This window comes from Poecilia reticulata, linkage group LG22 (genome assembly GCF_000633615.1).
Source record: "Poecilia reticulata strain Guanapo linkage group LG22, Guppy_female_1.0+MT, whole genome shotgun sequence".
In the NCBI taxonomy this organism is placed as follows: Eukaryota; Metazoa; Chordata; class Actinopteri; order Cyprinodontiformes; family Poeciliidae; genus Poecilia; species Poecilia reticulata.
The window spans coordinates 23,502,516-23,523,655 of record NC_024352.1 but is presented as its reverse complement, the minus strand read 5'-3'; the positions used below and the strand labels follow the sequence as shown (position 1 = coordinate 23,523,655).

The window sequence follows — 21,140 nt, the reverse complement described above, 5'->3', positions numbered from 1 at the left end:
ACGAACTGACGCACGCAGAGGATTCGCACCATTCACCAGCCAGAGAGGCAGCCGGGCGGCGAGGTCAGCGGACCCTGCGCTACAACTTTTATTATTATTATTATTATTATTATTATTATTATTATTATTATTATTATTATTATTATTATTATTATACATCTTAATTTAATTTTGTGGTTTGCAGTATTTTAAATAAAATTTACTTTAGGTACATTTTAAGCACAATGTGTTTTCTGTGTTTCATTAATAGTCTTTTTTCCTTAGATATCATTCATTTCAGGCCCTACATTAAAATATTACACATTTAGTATTATTGACTTCTAAAAATAAATGTATTAAATTTGTTCTAGCTCATAAAACTCCATTTCCAAGTGTGAATCTATGTCTTTCAATCCTTTCATTGTTCCCCAGAGCAGCAGGCACACTTTGACCATGAGACTTAAATTAAACAGTCCTTTTTTGGCCTCAGACCTACTTTTGAAAAAGTTGTTGCTGTTTATTATTTATTTACCTACTATGAAACTTTAACTTAAAATGAACCACATGAACTCAGATAAATCTGGGTCCTTGTGGAAAACCCCGCCCACAGCTTCTCGTCATCGCTTCTGTGCGAGTGATCCGCCGGCGTACTGTAAGGAATTGCGCATAGTTACGCACAAAACACGTCACCATTCACGGTCAGTAATATATATTTTTTCTTAATTAAAACAACAACAACAACAAATAAGTTGTACCATACTGTTATTTTACCAGTTGGGTAAATTATTATTCATAATCATTACTTTTACGATAGGATTTTTCTTTTTCGTTAGTGCCGCAAACAGCCACTAGGTTGTACTATTAAGCTAAAATTAGCCAAAAAGTTTTGTTCCCGATTTTGAATGCTTTAACTGTTAGCCGCATGGCAGCAGATCTTTGCAGATTTCTTCTTCTTCTTCTTTTTTTTTTTGTTTTATGGCAGTTGGCAAACAACTTCAAGGTGCATTACCGCCACCTTCCAGGTTGGAGTATGGATCAGAAGCTCATAGCCTCCTCATAACACCCGTTCTTTTAAGAAAATTAAAAATACTATCAAAAACTACATCCCCTGACGGTCTCTGAAACAATTCTCTAATATCTAACTTATTTTTATTTCTACTTAACTCTCTAAGTAGAACCTCTCTCTCCCGTACATATTTGTTGCATTCTAAGAAAATATGTTGTACTTTTTCTAATACTCCACAAAAACTACAACAACATGTATTATGTTTATTAATTAACTTAAGAGTACTATTTAATCCTGTGTGTCCAAACCTAATTCTAGAAATAACATCTTCACTTTTACTTCTGTTATCTTTACACTCCATAACTTTTTCTTGAATATTATAATAAAACCTCACTTTCTCTCCTCTATCCCACTGTTCTTGCCATTTTCCCTTGATATATTCCTTTATAATATTCTTTATCTCATTTTTACTTATCTTAATATTCAAATCAACAATTTCCTTTCTTGAGGCACTCTTAGCAAAACTGTCTGCCAACTCATTTCCTACCATGCCAACGTGGGCTGGAATCCAAACTAATTTAACCTGAGAGCCCTGATTTTTAATCCTGGAAATTAAGTGAATTATATCCAATATAATATCTTGCCTTGATTCTGAATTTACCTCTTGGATACTAATTAAAGCGCTGCTAGATTCTGAGCAAATTAAAAACTCTTTTTTCCATTTCCTCAACCCATTCTAAAGCCATTAATATTGCCATTAACTCACCTGTATACACTGTTAGTTTATCAGCTCTTCTTCTTTTTTTCCCAATCATCCATCCATCCATCCATCCATTTTCTTTACACGCGTGTCCCTTAATGGGGTCAGGAGGGTTGCTGGTTCCTCTCCAGCTAACGTTCTGGGCGAGAGGCGGGGTCACCCTGGACAGGTTGCCAGTCTGTCGCTGGGAACTTTTCCATAAAGTTTAAATCTGGAGTAATAAATGATATACCTACTTGATTATTTACCATTTTTGAGGCATCTGTGTAAATTTGAATATATTCTGAATATTCTTTTTTAATATAATTTTCCACCTCATTCTTTTCCAATTCTCTTCCCTTTTCCAATAATTTTAAATCAACTTCAGCCTGATCACAAACCCATAACGGAATGACAGGAGTAACAACCACAGGACTAATTAGAAATGTATCAATCCCAATATCACATATTTTATTTAAAATTATCCATCCAAAACTATTAATTTGCTTCTTTTCTTTTTCTTGACAAGGTTGTAGTCCCATACGTGGGGAATGGGCTTCATCATGCCCTTTAATGTTTGCCCAGTAAGTCAAAGCTAGTTGTTCCCTCCTGAGCTCCAGCTCCATCTCGCCCATCTCAACCTGTAGAGCTGAAACTGGAGTTGATTTCATCGCTCCGCAGCAAAGTCTTAGAGCCTGATATTGTATTTTATCTATTTTTGTCAATAAACTACTTGAAGCTGAATTATATAAAATACATCCATAGTCAAAAATAGAACGAATTAGTCCGATATAAATTGTCTTTAATGTTTCCCTGTCTGCTCCCCATTCTCTACCTCTCAGACATCTCATAATATTTAAAATTCTTTTACTTTTTTCCACTATTTTATCTATATGTATTTTCCATGTGAGTTTTTTATCAAACCATATACCCAAATATTTAATTTGCTCTGTCCTTTCTATAATATGCCCATATAATTTCAGATCCACATTAGTATTCACCTTCCTATTTGTGAAAACAACAAATTTAGATTTGGATGTTGAGAACCTAAATTCCCATTATAAAGCCCAAGCTCCTACCTTATTTAATGCTTCCTGTATTTTTCTGTTTATAAATTCTGTGTTTTTCCCCTTTTCCAAATGATGCCATCATCTGCAAATAATGAAACACCAAAAGATTTATCTAAACTACTAAAAATATCATTAATCATTATAATAAATAACATAGGACTTATAATACTGCCTTGGGGAGTGCCATTTTCAACTTGATAGTTTGAACTTATTTCGCCGCCTATTTTAACTCTAATAGTTCTTTCAGTTAAGAAAATTTTAATCCACCTATATATTTTACCTTTTATACCTATTTGTTTTAATTTAATGAGCAGTCCTTCTTTCCACAGCATGTCATAAGTCTTTTCCACATCCAAGAAGATCGCCATCACACTCTCTTTATTAATCTGGGCCCGTCTAATTTCATGTTCCAGACAAAATGCTGGATTGGTTGTACTTCTGGCTTTCCTAAAACCAAATTGATAAGTTTTAATCTTCTCCTTAGATTCCAGGAAATAAATTAACCTGTTATTTACCATTTTGTCCATAATTTTACCCAGACATGACGTTAGGGTTGTTGGTCTGTAACTTTCAGTTGAATTTGGATCTTTCCCAGATGGCTTCTTTCCATTTATCAGGCAATATACCTTCTTCCCAAGCTTTATTATACAATTTTAGAATAATTTCTTTACTCACATCACTAAGTTTATTTAACATATTATAAGTAATTTGATCATTACCAGGAGTTGATTTACTAGAATTCCTCAGTGCTCCATTTAATTCAAACAAGGAAAACTTCATATTAATAAAATCGTCATACTCTTCATCATTATGAATTAAATCAATATTTTGCTGTTTAGTAGTTTCACGTCCTAATTTTTCTTTGTTATCTAGATTCTCTGTACTATGTACTTTTGTAAATATTTTCGCTAATACCTCAGCCTTATTTTTATTATCTGTAATAATATTTCCATTATCTTTTATTATTGGAAAAAAAGACTCTTTGGAATTTCCAGACATTTTTAATAGTATTCCAAACCCTGTCTAATGCAGTGTTTTTCCCCAAATTTTCACAATATTTCCTCCAATAATCTCTTTTAGCGTTTCTTATAATTTTCCTGACTTCTGCCTGTTTCCTTTTATAGTTTATTAGATGCTGGAAACAAATTATTTTCTTAAGTGTCTTAAAATCCTCATTTCTCTGTTTAATTGCTATTGAGCATTCTGGTGTCCACCAAGGAACTATCTTCTTTTTTCTAATACCATTACTCATAAGAATACACGATTTGGCTGAATTATACATTTGCTAATTTCTGAATTTAACTCATTTATTGGTTTATTTATATCTACATTTTCCAAGCTAACCTCACTCATAATTTCAAACTTACCCCAATCTGCCTTCTCAAATTTCCACCTCCCCTCAAGTTTTGTCTGGTCTTGCTTTACATTTATACCTATATTAACAAAAATTGGATAATGATCACTCCCTATTGTGTTTTCTTTAAATACTTTCCATCTGCATAAATCAGCAATATCAAACTCACCTTGAAATGCAAAAGGGCATTTATTGATGGCAGCTGTTAGGGTCACCAGGTGTGTGTTTCTCTGTTTGCCCTCTTTACATTTCTTTTTTGTCTTCCAACAAATTGAGAATATTCTCGTCATGTTTGAGTAAGAGATATTTGCTTTCATGGACTGAGGAAGTTAGAAGATTTCTATAAGATTTAATTTTTGCCAACAGGGCCTTGTGTTTACTGGTAAGTGCTGGAAGCAAATCAGCTTGAATGATTAGTTGCAAACATTTTTGTGGAAACATAGATAACTTGCAATTTACTGTCCAGGCAATAGATTAAAACAAACAAACAAACAAACAAACAAACAAACAAACAAACAAACAAACAAAAAGCATAGAAAAGACAAAAAGTACAAATGTGATAATTTACACAATGGGAACTAGACTGATTAAATACCTAGCACCTAACCTAAGAAGAGATATGTTTTATTTGTTTTTTGTTAGGTTTTTTTTTCCGGATTAATAGCTGCTATTTTTCGGACTATAAGCCGCTACTTTTTTCCTACTCTTTAAACCATGTGTGGTTTACAGCTTTTCTGTGGATTTTTCCTTCAACCACCAGGGGGCTCTTTAGCAGGAAGTGAATCATTGAAAGTCAAAATTGGAAATCAAAGAAGAAAGCGCAAATTAGGTGGCGGTAATGCACAACTTTAAATTGCTTGCCAACCGACATTAAACTAGAAGAAGAAAGCGCAAATTTTCATTTAGAACAAGCACATGCTACCAGCAGGCACGACGGAGAAATTTCTTCAAACTCATACACCCTCATCATGAAAACCACATGAAGAAGTTCATATGATGTAGCTTTGAGGGCTACCGATCTGGCAGCACATAGATCCGCTGCAGTAAACAATCCATGGTTCAGCGTTGGAGACGCAGGGCTGCTCACAAAGACTCTGCTGCGTCCTTGTGAAAAACCGAGAGCGGAGTAGATATCAGCGGCTGATATATGTAAGTTTCCAGTTTTATTTATTTTTTAAACTTTGTAGATGCGGCTTATAATGAGGTGCGCTCTAAAGTCCAGAAAATACAGTGATATAAAAGGAATTTGAATGTAATCAGACTTGTTTGTAAGACTGCGCTGGATAACTGTTCATTTAGCTCAGTGAATCAAAATGTCCAGAAGCTAATTTTCTCAGTAATTCGAAGGCTAAAACTCTGAGTGCACTCAGAGGGATATATTTGAAATGTTTCTGATTATATTAATGATTTTGACTTGCAGTTAATGAATACCACAAATTCTGTATCTCAGAAAATTGGAATATTAAATAAGACAAAAATTATAATAATGGAGAAATGAGATCTTCTTGCCTGCAAAGTTTAGGGGAAGACTCCTGACTTGACTATCGTTGACATCCTAATCGCTACAGAAGCTGAGTGCTGAATCTAAACATGTTAGTGGAAAGTTGAGTGAATGGAAAATAACTGCAGCAACATTATCAGAGTTCCTTCAAGCTCCAATATAAACCTTCCACAGATTTCAGGAGCCATGCTTTCAGCTCTGAACATTTCAGAGCACTTCCTGCTAATTTTACTGTCCGACTTTTGAACATTCCCTCATTTCTGTTTTCCGAATTTTTTCTTTTTGTAATCATTTGAGAAATTGAATCCTGGGTGCCATCTTTAAGTGATCAAACTCACGCTCACCTCTGTCACGCATCACTTGCACAGATGTCTTATTTTTTCAAACTTAACAATGACTCAGTAATCCTGACTAATTCAGATGGCATGTTTTCTGTTCTCTCTGTGTGTTTGAGTGAAGGAGGGACAGTACGCTACGTCAGCAGCCATGATACTATAACAGGAGCCTTGGAAAAAAACAAAGGTAGGTCAACAAAGGGTGCAGCTACTGTTCTAACACGGATGACTTTTATTTTTTTTCTTTGTGTTACAAAAGCAGATGCATATCATGTGATGAATCGATGAGTCACTGTTTCCATTAATGGCAGAAGTTATGATCAATACATGAAAAAAGATGGTTGAATCTTATCTGGAACATTATGTGTGATTAAAACTGTTTAAATTATTATGCGTTATTAAAACCCATTGAAACTTTTAATGGGTTGAACGGTCTCTTTCCATCACCCTAATCTTTAGCTCCTTTTGCAGCTTCTCTGTGTGAGTGAATTTAGCACTCGGAAAGTCAGAAAAGTCAAATTTTAACTTTTTAAACTTAAATCTGCTGGTGTTATGAAGTATTTGGGTTTGCACATTTTTGACTATCGATGTTACCAATTTTCAGCTTCACCCAACAAGAAGAAAATCAATTTGCATATCAGACTGGTAAAGACTTGTTCATGAAAACCAGGATTTTAGGGGATAGAAAATTTAAAATTTGTAGCTAATAATGGAATTTATGAAATCATATATAGTTGATTCTGTGTCTGGAATGTTATTTATTATTAATTTTCCAAACAAAAACTGTGTAGACGTTTTTCCACTCATGTAGGAAATTTGTAAACTTGATCTTAACATTAACTCTGTGGGAATGAGTCATTATTGGATGATTAAAACTTTAGTAACTTATTAAAATCTGATCATAAATGATCAAAGTTTGGTTTTAAATCTGACCCCCAGCTGCCAGTAGGGGGAGTGAAGAGCTGCTGTTGGGCAGCAGCTAACCTTGACGTGAAGATGAATAATCCACGCTTATCAAGGTGACTTTCCATCACCGTTCGATGGTTGACTGAGACGTCAGCTCAAATGCTTGAGCACGACTCTCACATCGTAAATGCCGTTTATCACTGAAGGCAATACGAGACACTGAGCAAACATTCTTCTTCTTCTGTTCTGTTGTTGTTTGTGACAGTAAAGGTGCAAGAACGTGCTGCACACTGATCAGCTCCACTGCTAGAGTGCGTTTCGTTGCATGAAAAGGTGCATTTAATTGGTTGCTGCTTCCTGTTTGCGAAACCAAATCATCATGACTTGGTGACGGCATTTATCTTTCATCTTTGTTTTTATGTCTTGCATGAGCTCTCAAAAGTTTTTTTTTTTTTTTTTTGAATAACACTTCAATAAGTTTAGCGATATAACATCTTGTTTTCCCGAAACTGCAAAGTCTTTCCTTCCCTCCAGACTCGTCACACTTTAACGCTCCTGAATTAGCTGCAGGAATGAGACGTGGCTTTACAGGCCGGGTGTGTTAAACACACACTCACACACACACTGATTTAGAGACTGAAACAGGTGAAAAGCACAGGTGTCTTCCTCCAGGTGGGAACAGGTACACACACCTGCAGGTGGGACAAATTCGTCCACTTTTTGGGATGCATAAATCAACTTAAGGCTTTTCATTTATTAACAAATATGCAGGAAAACTGCAGCATTAACATGTAAAACTCCTTCTCCATGATAACATAGAAATATTTAACACTCTTACTCTGTTGTCACCACTTTTATTACAAGTTTTCACAAAGGTTCCTACTGTTAAAAAGTCCCACAATTATGATCTTTATGATCCTGACACTTAAAATATAAATTACTGTTTGGTTTAAAAAAATGCATATAAAGCTGTGTGAGATGAAAGAGATGAAAACCCTGTAGGTTAGAATTCCTTTCCCGTAAACGTTTGTGCCTTTGTTAGGAGAAATGGCATTCAGCTCAGCGGATTGACCAGTTTACTGCCACAGGCCTGAATGACTGACTGGTTTTCTTCTGCAGACATCTGCGTGCTTTCGTCTTTCAAGCTTATTCCATGAGGCGTTTTTAAAGATACATTATATTGTCAATGTTGTTTTAACAGTAAAAACAGTCATTTAGACTTATTATTCTTGCCGTTTTCAGATCCTTTCAATTCCTGTTGGCAGTTTGTTCAAAAACAAAGAGAACTGAAGGAGCTACCGAACGGATAAAGGTTATGAAATTTAGAAAGCATGCGCATTTTGTGGTGCATTACAATGTTTGTATCTATTTTAATTAAAATAGAGCAAGCTCTGTCCGCTTTGCATTTGTTTGTGCCATAACGTGCATCTCAAATGCATTTAATATGTATGCAGTATATTTTTTGTCATTCCCTCAAAAAATAATGCTTTGTTGTTTTCCACAAGATGAGGATATTTCTACATGGGGTGTAAAATGGTTTGGAATAAGAACAAACATTTTTTGTATATGAACAAAACTTTTGTTTCATTCTGAAAATTAATTTCAAATAGAAAATGAGACGGATATCTCTTAAACGTTGCATCTGTTTTTGAAAAGGAAAAAGTTTATTTTCTCCAGTTTTCTTTATTTTATTTTACGTCCAGTTATTTCTGAAACGTTTTTATTTTGGAAGTCCTCCTTGCCATCACCCTAATCATTAGCTCCTTTTTCAGATTATCTGTCGGAATGAAGTTGGGACTCAGAAAGTTGGGAAAAATAAAATAGAAGAAGAGATTCAAAAACTAAAACTGAGATTTTAGGGGGTTGAAAACAGAGTTTGAAGCCAAGTGTGTTGCTTTTTTTTCCCTATAGCTTCACATGGCTGCTCTGCTGCAAGAGAATGCAAAACAGAAAATTAAACAATGTTAATATAAAATGTTTCTTGTATTTAAACCATGGTAACATTAAAAGTTTTTATTTACAAAGACTTTAACTTATGTGGTATAACATTTAAATAAAAAAAAAAACACTGAAATGGTGGGGATTGAAGTTTATGCTGACATTGAAAAAACCAAAATATTTAAAACATTAATTATTCTTTTATGATAATTGTATGAAAATCTTTAAAGCAGTTTTTTATTTTTGGTCTTTAAGATTCTATGCGCATAAAATGAATGAAACGTTTTGCATTGTTTTTATTCCAGGTTTATTTTTCCCAAAAGAAAAACTTTTCACTAAAATGTAAGTTTGAAGATCTGATTTGCATTTTTTTATGTCTAAGAAAAGGTTGACAGAAGACGTATTTTTTGTTGTACCCAAAATCTAAAACCATTAAATGAAACAGAAATTTCTGAGGTGGACATTTTTCGTTTTTCATGTAAAGTCTTAATTTTAAGATGTTCTTTTTATTTGTTTTTATTGCATTAACTTCTTTTGCTTTGCGTCGGTACACGGTTAGTTTCTCTTTCTTTGCGGTTTGAGGGCGACGTCCTCTGTCCTTCGGTAAGGAATGCAAAAACGTTGCATGTATTAACTGCCAGGCCTGTTTTAAAAACCGAACAGAGCAGCATTCACTTGTAATGAGTAAAGAATGCGAGTACGTTAGCTAGGAAGAGGGAATGAAGGGGACACTTCATTTCAACACCGCAAACTGCAACAGGAAGTTGTTTTTCTTGAGCGATACTCCAGATTGGGAACTTTGCACGTTGTGAAAATGTGCTGGTGGCAGAGCAGGATTTTCCTAAATCCTGTGCAGGTTCAGACTTGTTCGTGAACACTTGTCATTTGCAGTGACAATGACAACCCTGTAAGGAATGCTAGTTTTAATAGCTGAGCTTAATTACGCACAGCTCAGTGACTGTGGGTGTAAAGCTCTTTGACATGTTCTGACCCTAAAAGCTGACACAGTTTAACATGGACACCACCTGAGGTTGTGAAGAAAAAATAACATTTCATTCATTGAGCTGTTGCAGGGATTTAAACGTTTCTTCTTCAGAATAGCTGGAGATGTTGCTGTTTTGACTTCTATTAAGCAAACTGATTGATTTTTAAAGACGTGCAGAGTTTTATTTTTTTATTTAATAGCTGAGATCACTGTAGAATAGGATTTCTTGGATGATTATTACACCAGCGAGACTTCTGGGCTTATAAGGCTGGAGCCAGAGTTCAATTTAATAGGTTTTAATCTCGTCTGCCTGTAATTTGAGATGGATCCTTTTAACGGGGTTATTATTGCCTTAAGCCAGCTTGATGGCCTTATAAACTGAAATGACATTTTGGAAAATAAATGAAGCAATAACCAAAGCAAAGGGTGGAAGACTGGTGACTTACCCATTGAGCTAGCCATTCCTCCCGTAGTCTTTGCATATAACCCCTCTTGACTAGGGTTACTTGAGTAGTAGCATTCCAACAGATCCATATTTTTATCTCTCGCCCATTTCCATCTTGTTCCAGTAGCCCACTTTTCATCAGGGTGCTCTGGTTCCCCAGCACTATGGATCCATGTTTTCATCTCTCGCCCTTTTATATAACCCCTCTGACCAGGGTGCTCTGGTTCCCCAGCACTAAGTCGCTGCGCTGGCCGTGCTCATCGGACGCTATAAGGGATGATTTTATTTTCTTCTTTTGGCAAAAACACTGTTACAAAGGTTTTAAACTCAATAAACTGACAATCAACCTGTCAGTAAGTATTGGAAAATCACATTTCAAAGTTATCAATTTATAAATGATTGTTTGTAATCATAAGACATTTCCACTGTCCCCTCAAATATCATTCATCCTGATCTGTGTCAGGAAGATGTTGCCAAGCTGCAAAACCCAGGACAGGTTTCCGGTTAATCATGGGACAAACGCACAAACACACACACCTAGAGAGACCAATTAACTTGGAGAGAAAATAATTGCAAACTCCATGCAGAAAGACCCAAAGTTGGAATTCAAACCCAGGATCTTCTTGCTAAACTGCCGTGCAGCATCACGTTTATTTAGTGGGATTCCTGCAACCTCTGGCAAAAATTCTGAAAATTATAAAACCCGTTGTTGCTTGATTAGATAATCTTTCTTGATCCCAAATTCTTCAACTAACACAACACTGCTGGGAGGATTAAGTTCTACAGAATGTCTAAAACCACAAACATATTTGAGCCATCAAACAGTCATTCTGACTCAGGCTGGGGATTATTGCTGGATCACCGTGAATGCTGTCATGGAAACCTCATCCTGCGAAATGGCTCATGATGCAATTAGGTTTTCATTAGAACTAAAGGAGGCCATAAAATGTTTTACATCGCTTTGCTAATTTGAGTTTGTGGTGTTCAATTGGGCTAAAAATTAGCATTTGTTAGTTTGCAAAAACTGGTAACTGAACGAAATGAGCATGAACCAAACGAAAACAAGATAAGAAAGTGTTATGAAAACCCACACTGTGCATAACTCGTGCGTTGCAGTGTTTTCTTTTTTCTACCTGTAGTTGTGAGGTTTTGACAAGATTGCATCATCTCAACTGTTGACCTCAACAACTTGTATGCAGGTGCATCTAATAAACAAGATCGTCAGAATAATTTAATTCTTTTAATTTAAAAGTGAAACTCAATATGTAAAGTCATATGAAAGATGCTTTAATTCAAGCTTATCATGCAAAGTCACCTTAAGCATCAAAAATTCTGAATGATTTTCTAGATTTCTTTTCTGTCTCTCATATTTGAGGTCTACCTCTGATGTCAGTTACAGACCTGCCTCATCTTTTTAAGTGGGAGAATTTGCACAGTTGGTGGCTGACTAAATACTTTTTTTTACTTTAGATCAGGGGTGTCCAAAGTCGGTCCTCGAGGGCCGGGATCCTGCATTTTTAAGTTCTCTCCCTGGTGGTAGCAACAACCTCCTCAGCAAGTCAATGTTCTCCTTAGGCCTCTGATGAGCCATCATTTGATGCAGGTGTGTAAAACCAGGGAGGGAACTAAAATGTGCAGGATGACGCCCCTCGAGGAACGACTTTGGACACCCCTGCTTTAGATCAACATTTAGCTTTGGGCTTTTAATATTGGAGAAAGATCAGAGAAACAACTGTTAATTTTTAAATTGTGGATTACGAAGAACAAGAATCAAGCATGTAGAGCTGGGGTGTCCGAAGTCGGTCCTCGAGGGCCGTCATCCTGCCTGCTTTAGTTCTCTCCCTGGTGGTAGCAACAACCTCCTCAGCAAGTCAATTAGGCCTCTAACGAGCCATCATTTGATGCAGGTGTGCTAAACCTGGGAGAAAACTAAAGCATGCAGGATGGCGACCCTCGACATTGGACACCCCAACATTTAGCTTTATTCTTTACAAATCTAGAGCAAACTTAGAAAATACCATCTGCTTAGCAACCCAGAACAACATTTACTTTTAGACTTACTAATATTCAGCCCTGAAGAAGAATCAAACATGGAGAGCCAACATTTAGTTTTATGCCTCTCCAATCTTCTTTTTTGTTACCTGGTTTACCTGCTCAGTGTGAACTACTGAGCTGGTAGGTAGGGTTAGATTTTACAGATTAAAAAAAGAAAAACTAGCAACATTTATGTTGCGTGAAACAATATTTGTATGTAGGCATATAAATGGAAAGTTAAGTGGAAGAAAGAAACCTTGTGTCCAAGCGGTGGGTTAATACTGTAATGTCTCCTTGTAGAAGGTTGTACTGATTTTGAACTTGATGAAACACGATGCATTGACACATATTTTTGTATCAAACATTGTTTTTCCTTTTTTATTTGTCTGTTGTGGTTTTAGGTCACAATCATCAAAATGAACAGAATCACTCTGAAGGTCATAAATCTCTTTGATTATATTCTAATCTGAGATGCACCTGTACAAATGATGTCGTTATCCCTTCAAATGTTATATTTTTATAAAATTCTGATCTCCAAGTGGCCTTATCTCTCATAAATGAGATTTTTTTTGCTTTAATTTACCAAATGATTCACAACTATTTGTAAATTTTACCTACTTTAATCTTTAGAATGTTTTTATTCTAAATGCTCCCCTGTATAAATGTCTCCTCCATTGTTCAGTGCGTGTTTCTTTTTCATGCTTGTGCAGGGAAATCTTTTCACCAGGCAGGTTCTCGTCTAAGAAATGCTCAGACTTGGATTATTTTTTATTTCTTATGCTCATTTTAATCCGTCTGGCAGCTTGACCTTACATGTGAGGTTGTTTCTTGTATTTTGTGCTGCACGGTCGGATACACTGCACACTGCTTTACCCGTTTTGAGATGGTGTGTTGAAAAGGAAGACAGCTAGGAGGGAGAGAGAAATCTTGTTTGAAACCTGAACGGAGGAGACTGAACAAAAGCTAGTGTTTAATTCTCCTCTTTTTTTTTTTTTCTTGGTGGTTACTTCATATTTTCAGCACCCTGCAATCACAGCATCTTGTTAGCTTTGATTCAGGTTAGACTTGTTGCAGCAGACAACTCCCTTTCCTATCCAACACCCCCACAGTACACGCACACACGCACACACGCACACCCACACACACACACACACACACACACACCCACACACACACACACACACACCATCCTCTTTCCCTTCCTCCTCTCCTCCCTGCGTCTCTCCCGGTCGTCCATTCACACCTCAGATTTAAATTGCGTTTCTTTTAAAACCGCAGATGAGCCGCATTTGTCTTGAGGGCAGAAGTGTCCCTCTGTCTTTTGTTTTCTCCTCTTCCTCCTGATCTTCACCGCCTCCCCTGCCGTCTTTGCACTGGCAGGTGACTTGCTGTCCCAAAGACTCCTAAGCCTCACACGAGCAGGTGCATGTCTGCCGGATACACATTTGATTACATTTTTTTGGTTTTACAAAGAATCGGAATTACTTTATCCTTTTTATTTGAAAATATGCAGGTCGACTAAACAATCTCGTAATTTACCGTTAACCTATTTGTTACAACTTCAGCTGACCAAAGTGCTTCACAGTAATTGCGACATCATAGATAAATGATAAAATAAAAATATATTTGATAAAAAGACAAGGGTAATAATATAATGACTAAAAACCAAGACGTGCTTCATTTCAGTTGGAGAAATTTCCTCATGGTTTCTGCATGGTTGCAGTAGCACCAATCTATTTAACTACTTTCTGTATTATTTTGGACTTAAGGTCCATCAATCTTAGCTTTAACTCGTGTTTGTGTGAACTAAAATGTTTTGATTTGATGACTTGTCCAGAATCTTGTTGAGGTGTTTTAGTGAAATCGATGCAACATCCATTCAAAACAAAAATAGAGATGGTTAATTTAAAATGAAGATTTAGGTAGTCTGTGCTCATTGTTTATTCAGTGAGTTGGTGGAACGTGCAGCTAAAAACCATCACAACTTTGGTCCAGTGGATGTTTAAAATGCCCTGTAGATGAAATCATACCTGAACTTTGAAACATAAATTTATCACAGTATTTGACTCAACATTGTAATTATTTCTCTAGTTCTGGCCACATTGCTGTAACTGTAGTAATCTTAAAGCCTGTAGCTTAGCGATGTTAATGGTAGAACAACGTCATGCAACTCAAACTCAGCAGATTGTATTTCCAGTCCAACACCATCACCTTCATTTTGCTCAGGCACACAGAAAAATGTGCTGCAGCTGAACCTGATTTTTGTTGCTAAACATGCAGGAGGATTGTCATCCGTTCGCTCGACGGTCTGGCTGTTGACTCCCCGCACAGGCTAGCTGGGTTAGCCGAGGCATGAACTGAGTTGCATCAGCTTCACTCAGGTTTGGGCTGTTCTTCCCTTCACATCTGAGATTTCCAGGTTTTTAGGAGATGACTTCCTTGAAGGTGGATGTCTGTTACCCTTGATAATCATTTTCTTAAGAGGAAGATCTCACAGTCATGCTTATCTGAGCATTTTGAACATCCATATATGGTTCTCGGTTCCTGTTTTGCTTTTATCATTCACCTTTGATGTGCTCTTTGGCTTTAAGATATGTTCATTCTTGAATATTTTAAAATTCTTGCCAATTCTTTAAGTCTGTTTGCTGCAGGTTTGCATTCAGTTACCAAACTGTGACAGACACTCCTGAGAAAGTAATTTATCTAATTCTCTGCACACCCACTTTAATTAAAATGGTCACCCTTGATCTGCTCTGTGCTCTGAGTTCGAGCCACAGTGTGTTCCTTGTAAAATTCACATCCACTTGTAATTTTAATAGATGATGGTCACCATTAACAGCTGCAACATAAAGCCGTCAGTTATATCCCCAACTTAATCTAGCATAGTAATAAATGAGGTATTTTCTTGGCACAGTCTAGGAAGCAATACTTTTAATTGTTGAAGATGTTTTTTTATTTCTGCAAACATTTGGGACTGCTATGAAAAGGTTAGCAATTTTAACTTTTACTATTTAAGAGGGAGACTGAATGAACCAACATGCTAAAAGCAGCACATTAGCAAATGAAAACATTACAGTGAAAGAGAAATGCAAATGTTTAGATGTCCAAAATAAATGTTTCACTTGTAAAATACTGCAGATGCCCAGCATTTGCAGATGTTGGAGCACCAGCCACATGTGATTAGCTAAAACCTTTAAAATACTTTAAAAACTTCTACGACTACTTGGTTTAGTCGTTCAAACATCAGACGCACCTCAATATGCATCAATATGCTCAATGGAAGCCGTTTCAGCACTTTCACAGGAGCTAATTTCTACATCCTTTATTTTCTCCGCTCTCAATCAGCATCCTGAAAATTAAACGGTGCTCCTGGATTGGCTGCTCTAAACTCCAGCCGATGGCTTGTCAAATAGTTCTGCAACTAGATATTTAAATTTTCAAACCTGCATTTTACTTCAAATATTTTATGCTCTGCAAAAAAATATGAGAATAGACACATTTTCCACAAATGTTCGCAGAAAAAAAAACATGAAATACTGAGCTGCGTTGTATTTTATCGAGATATTTGTATAATGATCAATCACAAAAGATCACATAATTTTTATTAAAAGTTGAGTTTTGACCTAAAACAAGCTCCTATATCTTGCTGAAAAGTTACTTGCAAGTTAATTTTGACTTATTTCAAGTGTTTTCAGGTATTTGAACTAGAAACTATACAGAAATTCCTGGTAAAATGTTGTGTTTTTACAATGTGTAGCTCCTCTGGTGAACTTTTGATTTTATCAGTCAAACATGGAGAATAAACCATCGTTGGTATTTTTTCCAGCTTGTTTCCCCCCGTGGGCATCTTGGCTGCTTCTGATTAATCCTCTCACTGTTATCTCTCCCGATGTCTAGCAGATCTACATAGGTCTCTTGTTTCATATTCTACTTGTATGTCAAATCCAGATGTTTTAGTCTGCAGCCAAACCTCAATAAGGCTTGCTGTTGTATCAGTTTTAACGGTTCTGTGCCTCCAGACAGAGAGGCTTAAATTAAGCAATTAGAAAGAAAAACACAGTTAAATCCTCAGATTTACCTTGTGAATTTCCGCAATTCACCAGGATATTTTCCGGCCCTCAAATGAATTTTCTTTTACTTTTTTTTTTGTTTGTTTGTCAGAGAGAGAAACAAGCTGGGGAAAATCCAACACAAACAGCGATTCCCTTTGTTTAACTGTGTAAAACAATAAAAAGATCTCTATGGCAGCAGAACTTTGGCCGTTAATCAAAAGTAGAGGTCACAAAGATTGCACAAACGTCAGTGTCTCTTGTTCCCTGTCTGCAACAAGGCGCACCCTGCTGTGGCCCATGAGCAGGGCACTGTGATTGTTTCAGCAGATGAGGAGAAAAGGGAGTGTACGTTTCCTCCAAGTCTTGGAGGAAAAGTACAAGCTGGGACATGTAGACTGAAACTGGGTGCGAGACGAAGAAAAGGCCAAAGGAGGTGGGGAGAGAGAGAAACGGATTACGGAAAAGTATCACAGGTGTCTTTTCTTTGCTGGAAGTCACTTTTAAATCTTTAATTGGTTAAAAAATGTATATTTTTGTAAGAACGTGAAGATAAACCAATAGAAAAAAGAATAAAATTAATCATATTTGAGCTTTTTACCTTTTTAAAAATTGTTTAAGCATGTTGTAAGGTTAGAAATTGCATGAAAAGACAATTAGGTAAGTAAGCAAATAGTACAAGAGAGAACATCATAATGTTCACATTGTAAATAGTGCAGAGTGCATGAGGAGGACATGCAAGAAGGGAAAAAAAAGAGTTTCTGTCTGTGGGTTTCACCTGTGAACCCGATGTAAGGTGGCCTGAACATGTTCCCTGATTTATTTGGGATGATGAAGCAACAGCGCCTGGAAAACTCTCCTCCTCCACTATCCCACGGGAATATCAGCAGCCATCCATAGAAAAAGAGGGACACAGAGCAATGGGTGGACTGGGAAAAAGGATGAGGAGGAGGAAAAAAAGAGATGGTGAAGGGAGAGAGGTGGAGAGATGTTTATCTTCAGGGAAAGAAAAGCAGGTGCAGACACGTGCTTCCTAATAACTGGTATATTTACAGTGATGGCTGACGGAAAATAAGCTGCCCGGAGAAACGTATTAAACATTAGGTTGGTTTACCTTTAACTAACAGCTGTTCTTTAGAGCCATCAGACTGCAAATTAGCATGACTTTGCCTTGCAAATGTATTCATGTACACAGTTAAAATCCAGTGCAACCGTTGGCCGTCATATGGTCACAAAATGAAAACAAAATGACAAAGTCAATGTAATTCCACTTTTTAGGTTTCACTTTGGAACAGAAAAATATCTGCACACCAAAATGGTACTGCACCACTTCAAACCAAACTAGATTTCCACCTAAAAAGTTTTAAACTTTGTGGAAAAATGTCAAAAAGGAAGTCATTCGAAGGTGCTCTGGTTAGATGAGACCAAAACACAACTTTTTTTTACTGAGTTATAAAACACTGTTTGGGGGGTAAATGCACATGCCCATTGAACACACACATGGTAAAACATGGTGTTGGCTACAGCATGCTGTGGGAATTACCTCTTGGAAACAGATCAGAGTGGATGGGAATATTTGTAGAGCTAAAAGAAGGGAAATCCTGAAAAAAAAACAAAATCCTGGGAACTGGGACATAACAGGAAATCAAGCGCAAACATCCAGTCAGAATTACAAAGGAATGGCTTAGATCAAAGCCTGTTCAGGAACGCCCTAGTCAAAGCACAGACCTAAATCCAAGTGAAATTTTTTTGGCAAGTCTTGAAAATGGCCAATCTGACTGAGGTTTAGCCACTGAACACAAACTCTTTACTCCTTATTCATCCGACCTGCTAGAGATGTGCATCAAAAAGTTAAATAAAACTGAAACAAATGTATGTAAGCTACAGTTATGTCCTCCTTTCTGCTGGTTAATCAGATAAAAGCCACAGGAAAAAAAAATACTTTGTGTACTTTTGCACTGTAACAAAATGGCACTCAACTTGAGTCGCTCTGAGACGAAGTCCATTTTTTGTTTTGTTTTTACCGTTTTCTAAGAAACGGTGAAAAAGAAAAGTGGAAGAACATTTCCTTGACGTAAAACAGAAGACATCTCAAAGATGACAAAAATTTGCCATGTTTAGTTAAGAACACAACGCGAAGCTCCACTCATTATCAACTTGTTTTCTTTTCGCGCAAGTTTGTAATAATAGACGTGAAGCAAAGCAAGACTAGCAGGTTGTTTCCACTTTTTTAAGCTAAGCTTGCAGACTAGTGAGAGTTACATGATATTTACCATGGAGTCTTGAGCTCACTGACATTATCGTCGCCATTATTATTAGTTTCAACTGCAGAAGACGTACATGCTTGTTGTTTGGTGATGTAAAATAGAAGTACCAATACATGTACCAACCCTCCAACTGTAGAAGGAATGAAATATTGTTTATGAGGTGAGAAATGTCACTGCAAAGGCAAACCACAGTTTCACGGTTTGTTTTTGTAGTAATTTAAGCAACAGTTAGCTTCGGTTTCTGTGCTTTATCTCTGAAATGACACACCACTCCTTAATAGAGGGCTGGCTGCATGTGTACTTTGTTTGCATTGTCTTGCTGCTGGAGTTTGTCTTAGAAACCAGAAACACGTCGAACGCTGCCTGACTTCTCTGTGATTTGTACACACATATGTTACCTGATTGAGGCTGTCAGGGCTACAACAAGCACTTGTTCCTCTGTGGAGACTGATGGTGCCAACAATAAAAATAAAAAACGGGTACGGAGTTCTAACATGGACTGATGTTTCTAAAGAGTAGCACAAAGCTTACACTTGTTCAGGAGTGTAATATTTAAAAGAAAAACTTCTCTTGGCATTGAAAAATGCAGCTTAAAGACACAATTTTACTCTGAATTCAAAATTCAAAGCTGGAATAAAAATGACAGCAGTCAGAGCTCCAAGTTTTTCACACTGACTTCAAAATCCAACATGCCTTCAGTGTCTCCACCCTTTGATTTTTTCAGATCCTCCTGTTCAATTGCTTGATGACACAAATGGCCAATCAGCCATTCAGGAACTCGATTCTTTGAGGTAGCTGGATGTGATGAAGACGAGCAGAGCTGAAAGTGAGAAAAAGGACAAAGAAAGGTGATTTAAGTGATTTAGGTTTAGTTTATTTGGTGTGAAACACAGAGGCAGAGGCTGTTACAGTCAATTTATAATCCAACTACAAAATTTAAAACAGTAAAGTAAAAAAATAATTCAGAAATGTATGAATTCAAAAGGTGTAGCCTGAACCTATTCAGCTTACACATTTCTACCCTTAAGTGTCCGTTAAACAATTTCCACTCTCCGTAGCTTTAATATAAGAAAAATTAACAGAGGAGAGAAGAAAAAAAACACAAAAAACTTGAAGATTAAGAAGTAATTCACCATTATGGAGGTTTCAACCATATTTCCAATATTCAAGTCAAGTATTTTAGTAACTGTTAATCTACTGGGGCTTTTATGCAACTGTCTCACATTTATATAAATATATTCTAGTGATTAGAAGGCAGCTGTTTGTAGGAAAATAGCTTTGATGGAATTAGAATGAACAATTCTAGTAGCGTCACCATTCTCTAGTCAACATTTTGGGTTGTGCTGGAATAATAATAATAATAATAATAATAATAATAATAATAATAATAGAGGAGGGCTGGAGAATCATCTCTCCTAATCTTATCTGTCACTTCAGGCAGTAAATGGTTCACTCTGGTTATGTATGCTTTATAAATATTGTCCTTATTTAACAGGCGTGGGAATGTCTCAAGGGTTTGTAATTGCTGCTGCTCACTGCAGATACATGTTTAAGATGGGTTGCATTTAACTGGCCTCTGGGCTCAGGATGAAACCTGATATGGAGATGAGTCCCTGTAAGAAACAGATCATCAGTGGTGGTGATACTGTGGGATTCAATTGAGATGCACTGGCTGTTTCTGCATTGTTTTCTACTTTTTAGCCAAATTTAGCAAAATGCTGGAGTTAGTTTAATGATGAGCAGCTGATTCTGATTGCCTCAGTAAAATGTCCAATGTATGTTACAGCAAAATGAAGATGATTTAGACGTTTGGTGTTTTCATGTTTCTGCTTTCATCCAATAGAGATGGCAGGTCTTTAAAACAAGCCTACTGGTTAGGTGTTGTGCTGCATGTCTTTTTGCAGACTCCTGTCGATTGTGGTCAAACTGACAGTCCAAAGAAAGTTCTGGGAATTCAAAAGGAATGGCTGGAAACTCAACACAGACGTCAAATGCCAACAATCTTTCCCTAAATGGCTCTAACTGCAGAGCAAACCTTCTGTACAATGCAGAGGCAATACTTTTACGCTGGAAAAAGTGTTTCCTTTGTAGGTTCCATGCTGCTTTTTTGTTTTACGGCTGTTGGATTAAGCAGCCGGAAACTGTTTGTTTTCCTCTGCCTGAAGCAGAACTGAGAAAAAAAAAACATTGAGCAATGCCGACATCGTTTCTGTGGAACGTCTCGAGGCCTCAGGCGCGTTTTATTCTCTGCGTAGCCAGTGAGCACATTCATGTCACCCCACTGAAACGCTCAACTTTGTTCCGAATGCCTCATATGCTGCTGGATCTGCTGCCTTAAACCCTTTTTCTCGCTATCATTTATGTTTTATAGCTTCTCTGCATTCTCTGCAGTTCCTCATCTCCTGCCCACCCCCAACTCTTATCCCTTTCTCCGGGCAATGCAGAGTTTCTGGGAGTGGCTGCAGTCTCCTTTCTGGGGGGAATAGGAATGAGGAGGGGGCAGTGAGGGGCAGGGAGTGGGATGGGGGGTAT

General features: G+C 36.9%; 1 protein-coding gene across 2 annotated transcripts in view; it reads left to right on the top strand.

Moving 5' to 3' along the window:
- The first annotated feature begins 4,471 nt into the window (after positions 1 to 4,471).
- Positions 4,472 to 21,140, top strand: part of grhl3 (grainyhead-like transcription factor 3) — a 34,710-nt gene continuing 18,041 nt past the window's right edge. The window contains exons 1-2 of one of the 2 annotated variants that reach the window (XM_008399941.1): positions 4,472 to 4,530; positions 6,109 to 6,171. The gene's annotated coding sequence lies outside the window, so the exon portion shown is untranslated. Of the gene's footprint in view, positions 4,531 to 5,193; positions 5,298 to 6,108; positions 6,172 to 21,140 lie in introns of those variants that run through there. The other variant, XM_008399942.2, reaches the window with a different exon arrangement.